The 13,642-nt window shown below is 48.3% G+C and overlaps 1 protein-coding gene across 14 annotated transcripts in view; it reads left to right on the top strand.

The window, feature by feature from the left end:
* RAI1 (retinoic acid induced 1) overlaps nt 1-13,642 on the top strand; it is a 312,902-nt gene that overhangs the window by 273,068 nt on the left and 26,192 nt on the right. Inside the window, exon 1 of one of the 14 annotated variants that reach the window (XM_074281581.1) lies at nt 491-812. The exons of 11 other annotated variants lie outside the window; for them this stretch is intronic. The gene's annotated coding sequence lies outside the window, so the exon portion shown is untranslated. Of the gene's footprint in view, nt 1-490; nt 813-1,390; nt 1,571-10,714; nt 11,523-13,642 lie in introns of those variants that run through there. 2 more of the 14 variants (XM_074281586.1, XM_074281587.1) reach the window with 2 other exon arrangements.

Raw genomic sequence — 13,642 nt, 5'->3', positions numbered from 1 at the left:
GGGCTCAGACCCCCTCTGCCTGAACTTAGAGACAAGGATGGAGAGGAGTTGGGGAAGGGGAGTTGAGAGGGAAATGGAAAAGGGGGTGAGGAAAAAAGGGTCAGAGGGGATGGTGCCGGAGAATGGGAAAAGTCAGGAGGCGAGAGATAAAGAAGGGCACCGAGCTGGAGGAAAGAGGATAGATGGGCTGGGAGCGGGCGGGGGGCGGGGAGGGCGATGTTCGGAAAACGGAGATGGAGTTGTGAGAATCAGGAAGGACTCCGGACAGGAGAGAGGGCTCCCGGGCAGATTCCGAGAGGCACCTGGCTTCTCGTTGGCAGCTTGGAAAGCGAAGACCTTTGTCCGTTTGACCCATGACCTCGCTGACGGTTAAACTCTGTGTGTCGGGGGCCAGGAGGGAGGGGGAGCTTGAGAAAAAATCGGGAACTCCAAAGGAGGATGAGGGGGATGGGGAGGGAAAGCGCGGGGACTGGGAGACCGCAGGCCCTTTCTCCAGCGTATCGCCCGGGAGCCTGAAACCCACAGTCTCTGCCTGGCTCCCGAAAAGGACGGAGGGAGGGGAAAGCCGCACACACAGCCGCGTCTGCGAGATCCTCTCCGGAGGGAGGCGGGAGCCGAGAAGAAAGCGGATCTTGTCTCCCGTTCCCCGCCCCCCGCGCCTCTCCTCAGACCACACGGTTTCAATATTTTGCAGAAAGAAACGTTTGTTCGTAGCCGTTTCTCCCAGCCAGTGATTTCTCTGAGAGACAGACCCCCGAGCCCGGGAGGAGGGAGGAGGGTGCCGCGCCAAAGCCCGCGAGCTGTAGAGCGAGGTGAGGAGCGCGGCCGCGTCCTCAGATCTGGGGCAGGCCATCGTGCCACCGCCGGAAAACGGAGAAGGGGGCAGTTACAGATAACGCTCCGCCCGGGAAGTGCTAGCGGCGCGCGCTGTCCGCGGGGGGCGGGGGGGCGGGCAGAGCGGGGCTTCCCTCCGTCTCTCCTTGGTGTGATCGCTAGGTATGGATGTAGGCTGCATACGTGACATGTATGTGCATGGTACATACTCAGACCGATCTGTGCACACACGCTCCGCGGCCGGCCCGGGCCTCCCGCCCAAGCCTCCGCCCCGGAGGAGCGCCCGGTGCATCTGGCTGCCGCCGCCGCCGCCGCCGCCGCCCACTCCTGCGCCTGCCCCCCGCCCCGCGGCTGCAAGGGAAGAGATCCATTATTTACGATCTTTAATAGGCTGGGGGCAAGCACCGAGGAGAGAGGGAGGGCTCCGCGGGAACCCAGGCATTAGCAATTCGGGCCGGGAGGGGGGAGTGGGGGTGTGGGATCCACAGTATTGTCAGGGGGAGGGGCGGGGGAACGGGGAGGGCTCGGGGGCGGAGTCCGTCTGGGGGCGGAGAAGGAGGCTTCGTGGAGGCGGAGGTGGAGAAGCCTCCGCGGTGTCCTCAGCCAGCGGTGTCCTCAGCCAGCAGCTCCCGACGCGCTGGAGGCACCGAGCGCGGGGTCCCGCTCCTTCCAAGTGCGCGCAATATTCGGACTCGGGGGCTTTAATCGGGAGGGATCTCACAGGCTCTCGGATATGGTACCTCCTTTTCGTTGGGAATGGGAGAAAGCAGGAGGTGGGGATGGGGAAATGGTGCCCCGAGCTGGCGGGGGAGAAGGGAGTGGTGGATTCGCTCATTTGATTATTACTATTCATCTCCAGTCATCATTTTCATGCTCATCAGTGACACTGTCCTGGGGACTGGCACGGGCTGCGTGGAAAACCTGTGGTGCCTCGGCTTCCTGCACACTGGTCCGGGAATCCGGCCGAGGGGACTAAGGGCTGAGGGGAAGGGGTGGCAACCAGCCGCCCGGAGGTCCCCGCCCCATCCCCACCCCTCTTCTTCCCGTCCGCGGCGCAGCCCCAGCCTCATTTATCATCATCTGTGGTCAAGTGAAGTGTGCAAGGAACAGCTGCCTCACTCGGCTGACTTCCGAGGGAGGCTACAGCGGGGAATCAGAGAGATGAATGATGAGGGCCGGGGGCGGCTGTCTCTCTTGCCTCCTCCTACTTTCCCCACGCGGGGGTGAGGGAAGAAGGGGGAGGAAAGGGGGGGAGAGCTTTAAACCCAGCCCTCTGGGGTCCCCCTGGTGAGGGGGGAGGGGAGCGCCCGCGGCTGCCTTCGCTGCTGCGTGGCGATCGCGGCTCCGGAATCCTTTCTCCCCGAGCCTCTAATTAGCAGCGATCTGAAGGGACGCAGCCTCGAGAGTAAAGGAAGAAGGGGGGGGGCTTTGGGGAAGCGTGTCACCACCACCCCCTCTCCGCGGCTTCCTCCCCCGGGCGGGCGGGCTGCGGAACCCGTGAGGTCGGGGTGACCTTGCTCGGGTCATCGGGCTGGGCTGCGGAGGAGAAACGGCTCTTTTGTTGAATTCCGTCCTCCTCCACATCACCCAAACCGGGATTGGTGCATGGGAAAGAAAATAAGCCGGGGGAATGAGGAGGAGGTAGGACGGTGGGTGTATAAATAAAAAGGTGACATTTTATCTGCTCTCAAAAGATAACTCCCCTGCGCCTCAGTCTCCTCAATTGTCAATGAAGGTTGAACTACATGACCTCTAAGGTCCCTTTCAGCTCTTCTAAATGTATGATTCTGCCAGTCTGGCTGCTTTTCCTCTCAGCAATTCGAGGCTCATCTCTTTGCTTTTGTCTAACACGGATAAAACATCTGTTGCAAGGGAGCAATGTTTCTGCAAACAGCATCTCCTTCCCACATTATCCATTCTCCCCTCTCTCTCCCTACACAGTCGTTCCCCTCTCCTCTCCCCCCTTCCACTTTGGCAAGACCCGGGACTGGGAAACTTCATGGTGCTGTTTTAACCCTCTAAATGCTGGAATAATAGACCTGACACAAGTCCTTTCTTCTATACTCCCTACCTATTACCACCTCCTGTCAAAGAGCATCCTGGCTACTTTTACTCGGCGTTCTAGGTGGCTCTCTATCACTCCATCTCCAACCAGAGTTCTTTGGGGATTCCTAACCCCCCATGCAAGAACTAGTGGAGGCTATTTGTCCTATGTCCCCGCGGTTTAGGGAAAGGGTTAAGCGTTGAGTCGCAACCCTAATTATCAGAATTGGGGTTCAGCTTTAATTACCATAAGCAGAGGATGAATTTGCAATTAACAAAGTCATACTGCCAACCGAAAAAAAAAAACCTTCCCATTTTTCACATTTAGCAAAATATTTCACCAGCTGACTTGGGCTAAGCAATCTCTCTCTCTCTCTCTCTCTCTCTCTCTCTCTCTCTCTCTCTCTCTCTCTCTCTCTCTCTCTCTCTCTCTCTCTCTCTCTCTCTCTCTCTTTCTCTCTCTCTTCCCCCCTCCTCCCACCCCTCCCCGCTGCCTCGTTCCCTCACTCTCCCTCGTTCTCTTTCTCTCTCTCACCCCCCTTAATAATAAAATTATACCAAGCAGTTTGTGGTGTGGCTTTGAGCCAGAAAACATTTCTTTAAACTCTGCTGGCTCACAATTAGGCAGCATGCGGGTTTGACACACTGTCGGGACTGACAGGCTGCTTCCTTCCCCTGGGGTTGTGGGGGAGGAAGAGGGAGGGAGGGATTGTGGAACTCTCTTCCCTCCCAATCCCTCCAATCTCCAGATTCAGAAGCTTTAGAAGGCAAAAAATAGTGACCTCTTGTTTTCCCCATTGCAAAAGGAGACGGGTCCCCCTTGGGAAATCAGGATAAAGACAGGGTGTCCAAATAGGAGAGAGAAATAGATGAGGGATGTATGATCCCTGCCCAGACTATGAATGTGTTTCTTCAGAAAAGAATGTCAGTCTAGGAGGGAATCCCTATCTATGAAGTTGATTTTTTTGTTTGTTTCCCCTTCTGGTAACCCTCAAGTTATTTAAGTGGAAATCCTTACTTCAGCTAGGAGGTGGCAAACAGCCTCTAGATACCATACAATCCCTTCTTTTCCCTACAATGAGGTATGAGCAGTCCTTTTTGGATTTCAGAGTCTGTCCATAAATGAAACAACCATTTGGACCAACAACCTTCAGAAGGCAATACTGGGAGAGGTCTGGAGCAGCCCTGGCCAAGAATAAGGAGATGAGTGATGAAACACAGCCAGTTCTCATATACTAGCAATGCATATATTAGAGTTGAGTTTGCAGTAATTTCTGTATTTGATGCTGTAAGGAGAGTGGTCATCTGGGGATTGGGTGAAAGGATGAAGTAATAAAAACCATATCAAAGGACAGAGAGAAGATTATAAAAATTGGCAGGAAAAAAAGGGAAGCAATGTATGATAACTGCAAAGAAGAACATGAAAGAAACCTCAGGACATTGGTATAATTATTATTGAAACAGCTGCAGTTTGGGGGCCCGGGAAAGGTCCCTCCATGTATCATGGGGTCCATGTCTCTGAAAATAGTTGGTTGCAAGGGCCTTCTGCAAAGCATTGTTTGAGAGCCTGGAATATAAACTTTAGCCTCTGCTCAAGGAACATCCATCTGGCCCGTGATTGACTTCTGGATGACCCCAAAGAAACCATTTGTGAAAAGGTCATATCTGTCTAAGGAAGCACAAAATGCCTATTAGCCTAAAATTATGTTCACCATCTTCTCTAGACCTCTGATATATTGATTTTGATTTTCATAAGTCAGATTATTTTTTTCTTCTCCACCTAAATTACAAAATCAACATTCACTTGTCTAAATCATCTTACAAGTGACTGCTTTCTTCTGTTCAAAGGCATTACTCTTCATGGGAAAAAAAAGTTAACTCCTCCCTCAGGTTTGCATCTTTTAGTCTTTTTTTAGTCTTGCTTCCTTTAAAGATTTTCCCTCATATTCATCCCTTTTTTCTGTTCCCAGGCCCTCATCACCTCATGCCTAAAGTATTGCAGCAGCTTTCTCAGTCATCTGCCTGCCTTCTAAGCTTTCCCCACCTTCTAAGCTTTCCCTACTCCCTCATCTCCCAGAAGAGCTAGTTTGTAACTTGGTTTCTTGGAAAGGACCTACTTGGTATGATGCTGAAAGGATAAGGTCCAAAATCCCAAGCCAGGAGCTCAAAGACCTCTACAGTCTGGAACCATCCTTCCCATCAGATCTTATATCAAACAGCCAGAAGCCTCCCCCAAATCAGACTGTTCTCTTCCCTGTTTTCTGCATTACAGATCCTTCATCCCTTACCTATGCACCTTTGCTAATTCTGTTGCCTTTTCTTGGAATGCCCTCAAACCTTCTATTAACCTGTCCTTTAACACCCAACTCACTTTTTTACCTTCTCCAATCACTTCAGCCTTTCCCAGCTTTCCATCACGAATGGAATGTGCCTTTATTTGGATTCCTGTAGCACTGACTCTACATTTTGGCTTTGTTCTATTACTGGTCTGTTTTATGTGTCCATTTATCTCACCAACTATGTTGTAGGCTGCTGTAGAGCAGGAACTATACCACTCCTTTTCTCTTCATTATTCAGGATCCTGTGCAGTGTAAGCACCAAAGAGAGGGAGGAAAGAAGGGAGGAAAGGAAAGAAGAAGGGATGGAGGGGGAAAAGGAAGTAAAAAAAGAGAAAGGAAAGAAGAAGAGGAGGAAAAGAAGGGAAAGACGGGAGGGAGGGGAAAAAGGAAGGAAAAGAGGGAGAGTGAGAGGGAAGGAGGAAGGGAGGGTATCATCAGACTGTGACCCCTTGTTAATCGAAGCAGCTAGGTGGTGTAGTGGGTAGAGCCCCAGGCCTGGAGTTAGGAAGACCAGAAATCAAATCTGGCCTCTGACACTTATACTAGATTTATGACCTTGAGCAAGTCACTTAATCTCTTGTTTGCCTCAGTTTCCTCATTTATAAAATAGCGATAATAGTGCCTATATCCCAAAATTGTTGTGAAGATCAAATAATTGTCAAGCTCTTAACACAGTGCCCAGGACTTAGTAGATAAGTATCACATACTCTGACCCCAAGAATTTTACTTCAAATTAATTGAGAGATTTTAAGGGACTAATATATATAATGGGGGAAGTCACTCTTCTGCATCCAAGAAAGACAGAGATTGAAGAACATTTTCTCCAGGGGTGCTCTCTTCTAGATTTCTTTGGATGCCCATTAGTTTAAGGGACTCATTCCTGTGCTTCCCCATCTGTTCATGGATCTTTGGAACCCAATGGATAGTCTTTTTCTCAAGATGTAATGGAAGAGGATTTAATTTAACAAAACAATATTCAAGAATGCTCAACCTGTCTTATCCAATCAGCAGACCTCTTTATGGTCTAGCCAACAAGCAATATCTCTGACTGGGATCACCCTTGATGATCTTTTCCTTCCTCTTCCCCAACTTCCTGAGGGATTGACTACTTCACTTCTGCTTGAATTCCAGTTGGGTAAAATAGGCCAGGATGAAATCCTTCTGTGTTTCCAAGGTTGTTTCTCAGGCTTTGTATGAGAAGGGGTGAAAACGGGAGGAATATCTGAAAATGCCCATACTTGGAATTTCTGTTCTTAATGGTCACCATTGCATTTTCAAGATTGGAATGAATGTGAATGGGAAAGAAGTAGGAAAGTTAAATTCTCTCTCTCTCTCTCTCTCTCTCTCTCTCTCTCTCTCTCTCTCTCTCTCTCTCTCTCTCTCTCTCTCTCTCTCTCTCTCTCTCTCTTTTCCTCTTTTTCTCCCTTCCCTCCCCTTCCCTACTCTCTCCCCTCCCTTTATCTTTCCTTCTCTCCTCTCTCCTTCTCCCTTCTTCTTTCCCCTCTACCCTTTTCTCCTTTCCTCTCCTCCCTTCTTCTCTCATCTCCTCCCCTTTCCTCTGTCCTCCCCTCCCCTCTCCTCTCTCTCCCTTTCTTTCCCTGCCATTGTTTCAGTCTGGCTGGCTGCAAACTCACTAAGACAGCAGCAGCATATCGATTTCCATTATGACGGCTATCTCCAAGGCTAGAAACTTCTCTAGGCCATTTTTTTTTTTAACTGAAAGCTCTGATCCTGGAGAAACAGCAGCCCAAGGAGAATTCAGACAGGCATCCCCAAACCCCTAGATTTGGTTTTCCCCTAGGATTCAAGCCCACCATTTCCTGCCTCAGAAAACAGCAGGCTAACCTTGCTTCTGTAGACAGCTTCACTTGAATCTGCTACGGCATTCCTGGGGAAACAAGCCTTCACTTGGGCTCCTGGGCTGGAGCATCTGTTAAGTTACGTCAGCCAGCAAAGCCACAGGCAGAGCCCAAGAGCTAGGAGGAGTAGAGGTAAAGGGAATGGAGCTGAGTCAAAGCCTGCATCCACCTGCTGTGGGAAGGCCGACCCCTCAAGATCAGCCCTACTGCTAGGGGAAAAAAAAAACCATTGAAATCTGTGAGCCTACTAGCTACATAAATGTCTCGTAGACGTTTGGGGAGAGATGAAAAAGGGGAAAAAAGCTCTGTCCTGAGCACCCTATGGTTTATCTCTCTGCATCTCAGCAGTTTCCTTCTCTTCCCTTTCATTTCCTTCCTCATCTTTCCTTCCCTTCCCTTCCCTTCCCTTCTTTTCCTTTTCATTCCTTTCTTTTCCTTCCTTCCTTCCTTCCTTCCTTTCTTTTTGAGGGTATGGGGGAATGCCTTGGGTTGGATGGTGAATAAAACTAATTAAAAAAAAAATTGTTGTTCATGAGAGACTGATTAGCACTGAGATGATAATAGGTTCTGTGAACATTTTCTTTTCCTCCCTCACTAACACTGCAGAAGACTAATCTTTAATCCTAACATGTTTCTTACCTCTGCCCCCTCCCTCTCCCCAGCCTCCCTCTGAGACCTCACAGAACTTGGGAAATGGTTTCTCCCCCACCCCACACAGCATTTCCAGTTGAGTTGGTGTGTATGGATCTACCTTCAGCCAGGTGCTGCAATCCTAGCTCCTTACAGCAGACTCCTCCTGACTCTTTGAGCAGCAAGGACTAGTGGCTGAGTGGAGCAGGTAGGCCTGGAGCCCTGGTATGAAGGTTTCTTTGTTTTGTTTTGTTTTGTTTTGTTTTGTTTTGTTTTGTTTTGTTTTGTTTTGTTTTGGTCTGGCTCTTCTTTTAATAAATTTTTAACTCTTTTAAGAAAATTGGGAATTCCAAATTCTCTCCTTTCAGTCCCTCCCCCAGCCATTGAGAAGGCAAACAGTATATCAATTATACATACAAAATTATGCAAAACATATATGAAGGTTTCTTTAGTTGTCAAGATGGGGATGGCTGAAAGGGATGGGGTGGGAACAGCATTGCACAGATCTTCCTGGCTTTTAGTTATAAAGCACTTGGAGCAGTGCCTAGCACATAGAAGGGACTTAATAAATGCTTATTTCCTCCCTTCATTGAGGAGATGGAAAGTAACTCGATCTGCTAGAGGGACATGTCAAGGAAGCTCAAGGGAGATAACCCCATTCTCTGGGCAACTAAGTAGCCCAGAGATAGAGTGCTTGATCTGGAGTCCAGAAGACCTGAATTCATGTACAATCTCCAACTCTTCTGTGTGACCCTCACAAGTTTGCCTCAGCTTCCTTATCTGTAAAGGGATAAAATTAGATTGTGAGCTCCCTGAGAGCAGGGACTAAATTTTGCCTTTCTTTTGGATCTATAAAAATTTACATACTACCCAGCTTGTAGTAGATGCTTAACAGATACTTACTGGGTCGACGACGATGATGATGATGATGATGATGATGATGATGATGATGATATTATTAGCATTTACCTCCCAAGGTTGTTGAGAATGAAATAAAATATTATTTATAAAGGGCTTTGGAAATCTTAAAGCACTATATTATATGCTATTATTAGGAGGCTGCTTCTTGAGATTCTGCCCCTTCCCCAAAATATAAATTCTAAGAAGCCCAATCATTCTAGCTACTTATTACTGAAGTAACCTGGCCTAGTACTTCATACCACTCCAATGGAGGAAAATGTCAAGCCCCTCCTCTCCTCCCAGCACACAGACACTCTCCTTGCTAGGTCACTGACATTTAGAAAGGATGTGTGAATCTTTCCCTGTTGTCATGCTGGTCTTGCCTGTATGCCTGTCTCTTAATATTCATGGGCACCAAACTGGGCTCCTGACCCCACCGGGGCCCTCAATCCGGCCCGAAGGGCAGCTGCACCATTCTGCATGGTTGGACCTAGTCTCTAGAATGCAGCACACTGGAGACCTCTGTGTGACTATTTGAGCTAGAGAGGGACAGGGATAAAAAGATGGGTGTTCAGGGAATGCAGATTTCTGCACTAGGGATTTTTTTTTTCCAAATAGGAGGATGGAAGATAGCTGTTTCATTTTTCTTGCTCCTTTCACATGCAGCAAAGGCAGTGCCTCCTCCAGGATTTCTTAGGTAGGGTATTTCTGGCTCCAAAAGGCTTCACTGAAGTACAGATGGACAGGCTAAGGACCGGAGCACAGAACTGAGGACATCTGTGCCTTTTCTTCTGCCCTCAAGAAATCATTTCCTTCAACTAGCCAGCCTTCAGAGTAGAAGTAAGGAAATCCCCACACACACTCCCCACAATCATAGGCTTTTGGGATTTAGACCAGAGGAGACAAATAGAGACCCTTCAATTTATAAATGAAGAAACTGTGGCCCAGAGGGGTTAATTTGTCTGAGATCACACAGGAATCAGGAACCAGCCGAAGTGACAGCCAAACCCTGGTCTCTAGCTGAAAATTCAGTGACCTTTTTCCGCTATACCATGTGGTCTCCTCAAGCCTCCCTCAACCAATTACTTCTTTTAGTGCCCACCTTTAAAAGGGGAAGGAGGGGAGTGTCTCCTGACAGAGAAATGGTAGATTTAGGACACAGAATGAGAGTGATTTTTTTTTTTTTTTTGACATGGCCAATGCTAGAATTTATTTTGTTTGAGTATATATGTAAGTTAAAAAAAATTTTTTTTTTATGTTTCTTTTCTTCAAATAAGGGGAAGGAAGGGGAAGGGAAAACAGATGTTTATTAGAAAAAAGTTTTTTAAAAGGGGGGGAGGAGATGGGGAAGGAGGGACTGTACCATATTCTGGGCCCCAAATGGATTTAGGGACCCCAGTTCATAATCTCTGCCATTATCATTTATTGGCTTGGGCCATTCAAATTTAAATGAGACCCCACATGGCAACAATTAAATGTGACTAATGGTTTATCATTTTAATTGAGGTTTTAATCATTTATTTATTATCCATTGCCAGTAACATTAGGGGAGTCCCCATAATAGCTTCATCTCTCCAGCCTTGCCCATCCTAAGTCTCCTTTTTCTTGCCCCCAGAGAGAAGCATTTCCTTTGCCCTAAGGTGGCAGGAACAGACCTTATCCCTCCTTCTGGACTTTGAGCCTTTCTCCCTCCTTGTGTGTTCTGAAAGAACCCCTGTCCCTTCTTCGAGTCTCGAGTGGGTTCAATTTTTTCTCCTTTTTTCCCCTCTCCAAGCAAGAAATGGTCATAAAATACTTCAGTAAGTGGGTGCTAGTGCTTTCACACTTCTCATTAGTCTGAGAGAGCCAAAAAAAAAAAAACCTTTCTGCCTCCTCTCACCCTCAAAACCCCACTCCACCCCTAAACCGAGCAACCAGCCAGCTCTCAAATGGCAATTTTTTTCAGGAGGAGACCCCCTTCCCGGGCCCTTCCTTTGCCCTACAGAAAGCCTTGCCACATTCCTGCTCCCCTTTCACATTGCATTGTTTGCTTCCCACCCCCCTCCTCATTTCTGCTCGGCAGCTGCCTCCCTCCCCCCCACCCCCCGCCCCACTTGGGGAGGCCCCAGCCCCTCACAGGCCATTATCCTCCAACCTAAACTGTGGGAAGAAGGGCGAAGAGAGGAAAGCCTCAGCGTTTGACAAGCCACGTCCCTGGCTATGCTTCCCTTCTTCCTGGCGCTGGACAGATAAGGGGTCGTTGCTGTGGTAACAGAAAGCCAGGCCAAGGCCTTCCTCTCTCCTTCCCTCCCTCTTCCCTCCCAGCTTTCCTCCCGGCCTTGCGCATCACCGGGGAGTGGCTGATCTCTGCCCAGGAGGCTAGTGGGGGGAAGGGGAGGAAAAGATACTAAAGGAGTGTTCTGGACTGATATTCCTCTTGGGCTGAGTAGGTCTAAGGCCCTTCGGGGACTCTGAACTTTCTTTTTTCTCTTTTCCTTCTTCTGCGGTCTTGAACAACTTTTTCTGAAAGCCTTTGGAAGCCCTCAGGGCTTCTCTAGATTTACTTCACCCCTTCAATATAGCCCTCACTCTTACCTAAGCAAAATAGGAAGAGAAGAAGGGTTAGGAGGGAAGATGGGATGTCTGACTGCCAAAAGATGGAGGAGGGGATAACCGGGAGGTTTTGTGGGGCTGGGCTAGGCTCCACTAGCAGCCTGTGTGTAGTCACTCCCAGATTTAAGAGTTACTACAGGACACTCCCAATGCCTGCAGGAAAGCTCCTACACTGGGTGACTCCCAGCTCTCAGGCTCCAAATAAAGCCATGAGAACTGACTTTTTCTCATCAGAAGCATCATGCTAAGGAGCTGAGCAGGTCATCCGAAATGCTTTCCCTCCAAACGGAATCCAGTCTTGACTTGCGATGGGTGGGTGGAGGAGGTGAGAGAGATCTCTGGAAGGGAAAGTTGTAATGGAGGGTGGAGAGAGAGGTGATTGAGGGTTAAGCCATAGGTAGAAGCCAAGGAATGCTGGGAAAGGGTGGGATGGGTGAAAAGGGCAAACTAAGTACCCAGGAATATGAGTTGAGGACCATTACCCATCTGTAAAGCAAAATGTAAAGGGAAAGCAAAAAAGCTTTCTCTGTGCCTTTGATTTTGCTAGGAACTTTTACTGGAATTAGTTTTATGCTCTCCCCTCCCAGGTGGTGGATAAGCAGGGAGAGGAGAGAGGGGGAGGAAGGGAGGGAGGGAAGGAGAAAGTCCGGTTTATTTCTGATCTCTTTCCCCTGGGCTATTTTACAAACCAAAGGTGCTTGAGGCAGAATGTTGCTCTGGCTCCCCCATCATCCAGTTATAGATTTGCCAGTCCTCGGATATTGATGTCAGGGGTAGCCTGAGACTCCTGTCCCTTTTCATTGAACAGCAACCATCAATGGAGATTTTACCTGAGACCTTGCCAGTGGCAGCCAAAACAAACTGGAGAAATTTGCCTTTCTACTATACTTCATCTCAGATCTAAAACTCTATAAGGGGTAAACCCCTTCCTTTGGTCCCACCCAAACCTACTTCAGAGAGAAGCATCAACTTAGAACAGCTCCTTTTTAGGGTTGAGTGCCAACATTCACAATATGGGAAGGCAGGAATCATGTGGGTGAGGTGGGATAGAAACAGCTTCATGAAAAAGAGGATTTATTTGCCATGGATATGAACTGACATGGAAACCACCCCATTGCTCTGAGGATTCAGACTACAACTCCTGGGACTCAGTGGGGAATAAAACAGAGGTCATGGGCCATTTTCAGGTTGGGATGCTGGGGGGGGGGGGGGGAGTTGGGAAGAAGAAAAACAATTTAGAAGGGGATTTTTATGAGAAGGTAGCTGCCAGCATTAAGGTAATCATTCTTTTCCCTTTACCTCCAGCTCATGGGTAATCGGCTCCCAGCTGCTCTAGCTAGGCCTACCCTACAACACACAACACTGTGTCTCTGGATTGGATATATATTCATATGTATTCTATTCTCTTCAATTTTATATTAACTCTATGGGAGGGTAGAGAAAGGGGCTGTTCTGAGGAGGGCAGATGAAAGCTGCTGCCCCTGTCTCTGACACACCCTATGGCTTCCTCTGTCAAAGAAGGGAAAATTGAACAGGGCTGAAATAAGACGCTAACACCCCAAGCTCTACCCCCTCATTCCTCAGCTCAAGAACCATGATTTTTCCACAGGGTGGCCTCTTTCTGGCCTTGTTCTCCTTTCAACAATTCCCCTCCACCCCCCTTTCTTCTCTTCCCAGCTTCCTCCCTTTTTTTTTCTTTCCCTCCCTCATTGTCCTTTCCCAGCAACCAGGCTCTCTTGAAAAGTAATCATAATAATAATAAGTAATAACAACAGAGCAGATAAGCAGCCTTGAGACAGTCCTTAAAGAGGCAGGGTAGCATTTTTCCCAGGCTCAAGCCCACTTCCTCAGCAAGCTTTGAAGAACCTTTTTTTTTTCTCTCTCTTGTTTCCAGAAGCTGTTCTTTGATTTTTGTCCCTTTGTTCCTTGATGTCTTTTTTTTCCCCTCCCTCCCTTTTTTTCTCCCTTTCCACATCCCACTTCTCACTTCTCATTTCTCTCTTCCCCCTTCCTTCTCTCTCTCTCTCTCTCTCTCTCTCTCTCTCTCTCTCTCTCTCTCTCTCTCTCTCTCTCTCTCTCTCTGTCTCTCTCTCTCTCTCTCTTTCTCTCTCTGTCTCTCTCTCTCTCTCTCTCTGTCTCTCTCTGTCTGTCTCTGTCTCTCTGTCTCTCTCTCTCTCTGTCTGTCTCTCTCTCTCTTTCTCTCTCTCTCTCTCTCTTTCTCTCTCTCTCTCTCTCTCTCTCACCTTCTTCTCCCCCCCCCCTGCTTTGGGGGCAGACAGAAAGCATGAAGGTGGTTAGGAAGACTATTTTGCCTGCTTTCTCCATCAGGGGACCAAGCCCTGGGCTTACCATATTTTAATTGAACTGTCTTTTCTCAGAGATATATGTTTTAACCGCATCCAGCTGCTTGTGTGTATTGGGAAATCTGACTATAATACAGAGGAA

Source organism: Sminthopsis crassicaudata, chromosome 1 (assembly GCF_048593235.1).
Source record: "Sminthopsis crassicaudata isolate SCR6 chromosome 1, ASM4859323v1, whole genome shotgun sequence".
Taxonomy (NCBI): domain Eukaryota; kingdom Metazoa; phylum Chordata; class Mammalia; order Dasyuromorphia; family Dasyuridae; genus Sminthopsis; species Sminthopsis crassicaudata.
Note: the sequence above shows the minus strand (reverse complement) of the source record. Positions and strands in the feature narration are given on the sequence as shown.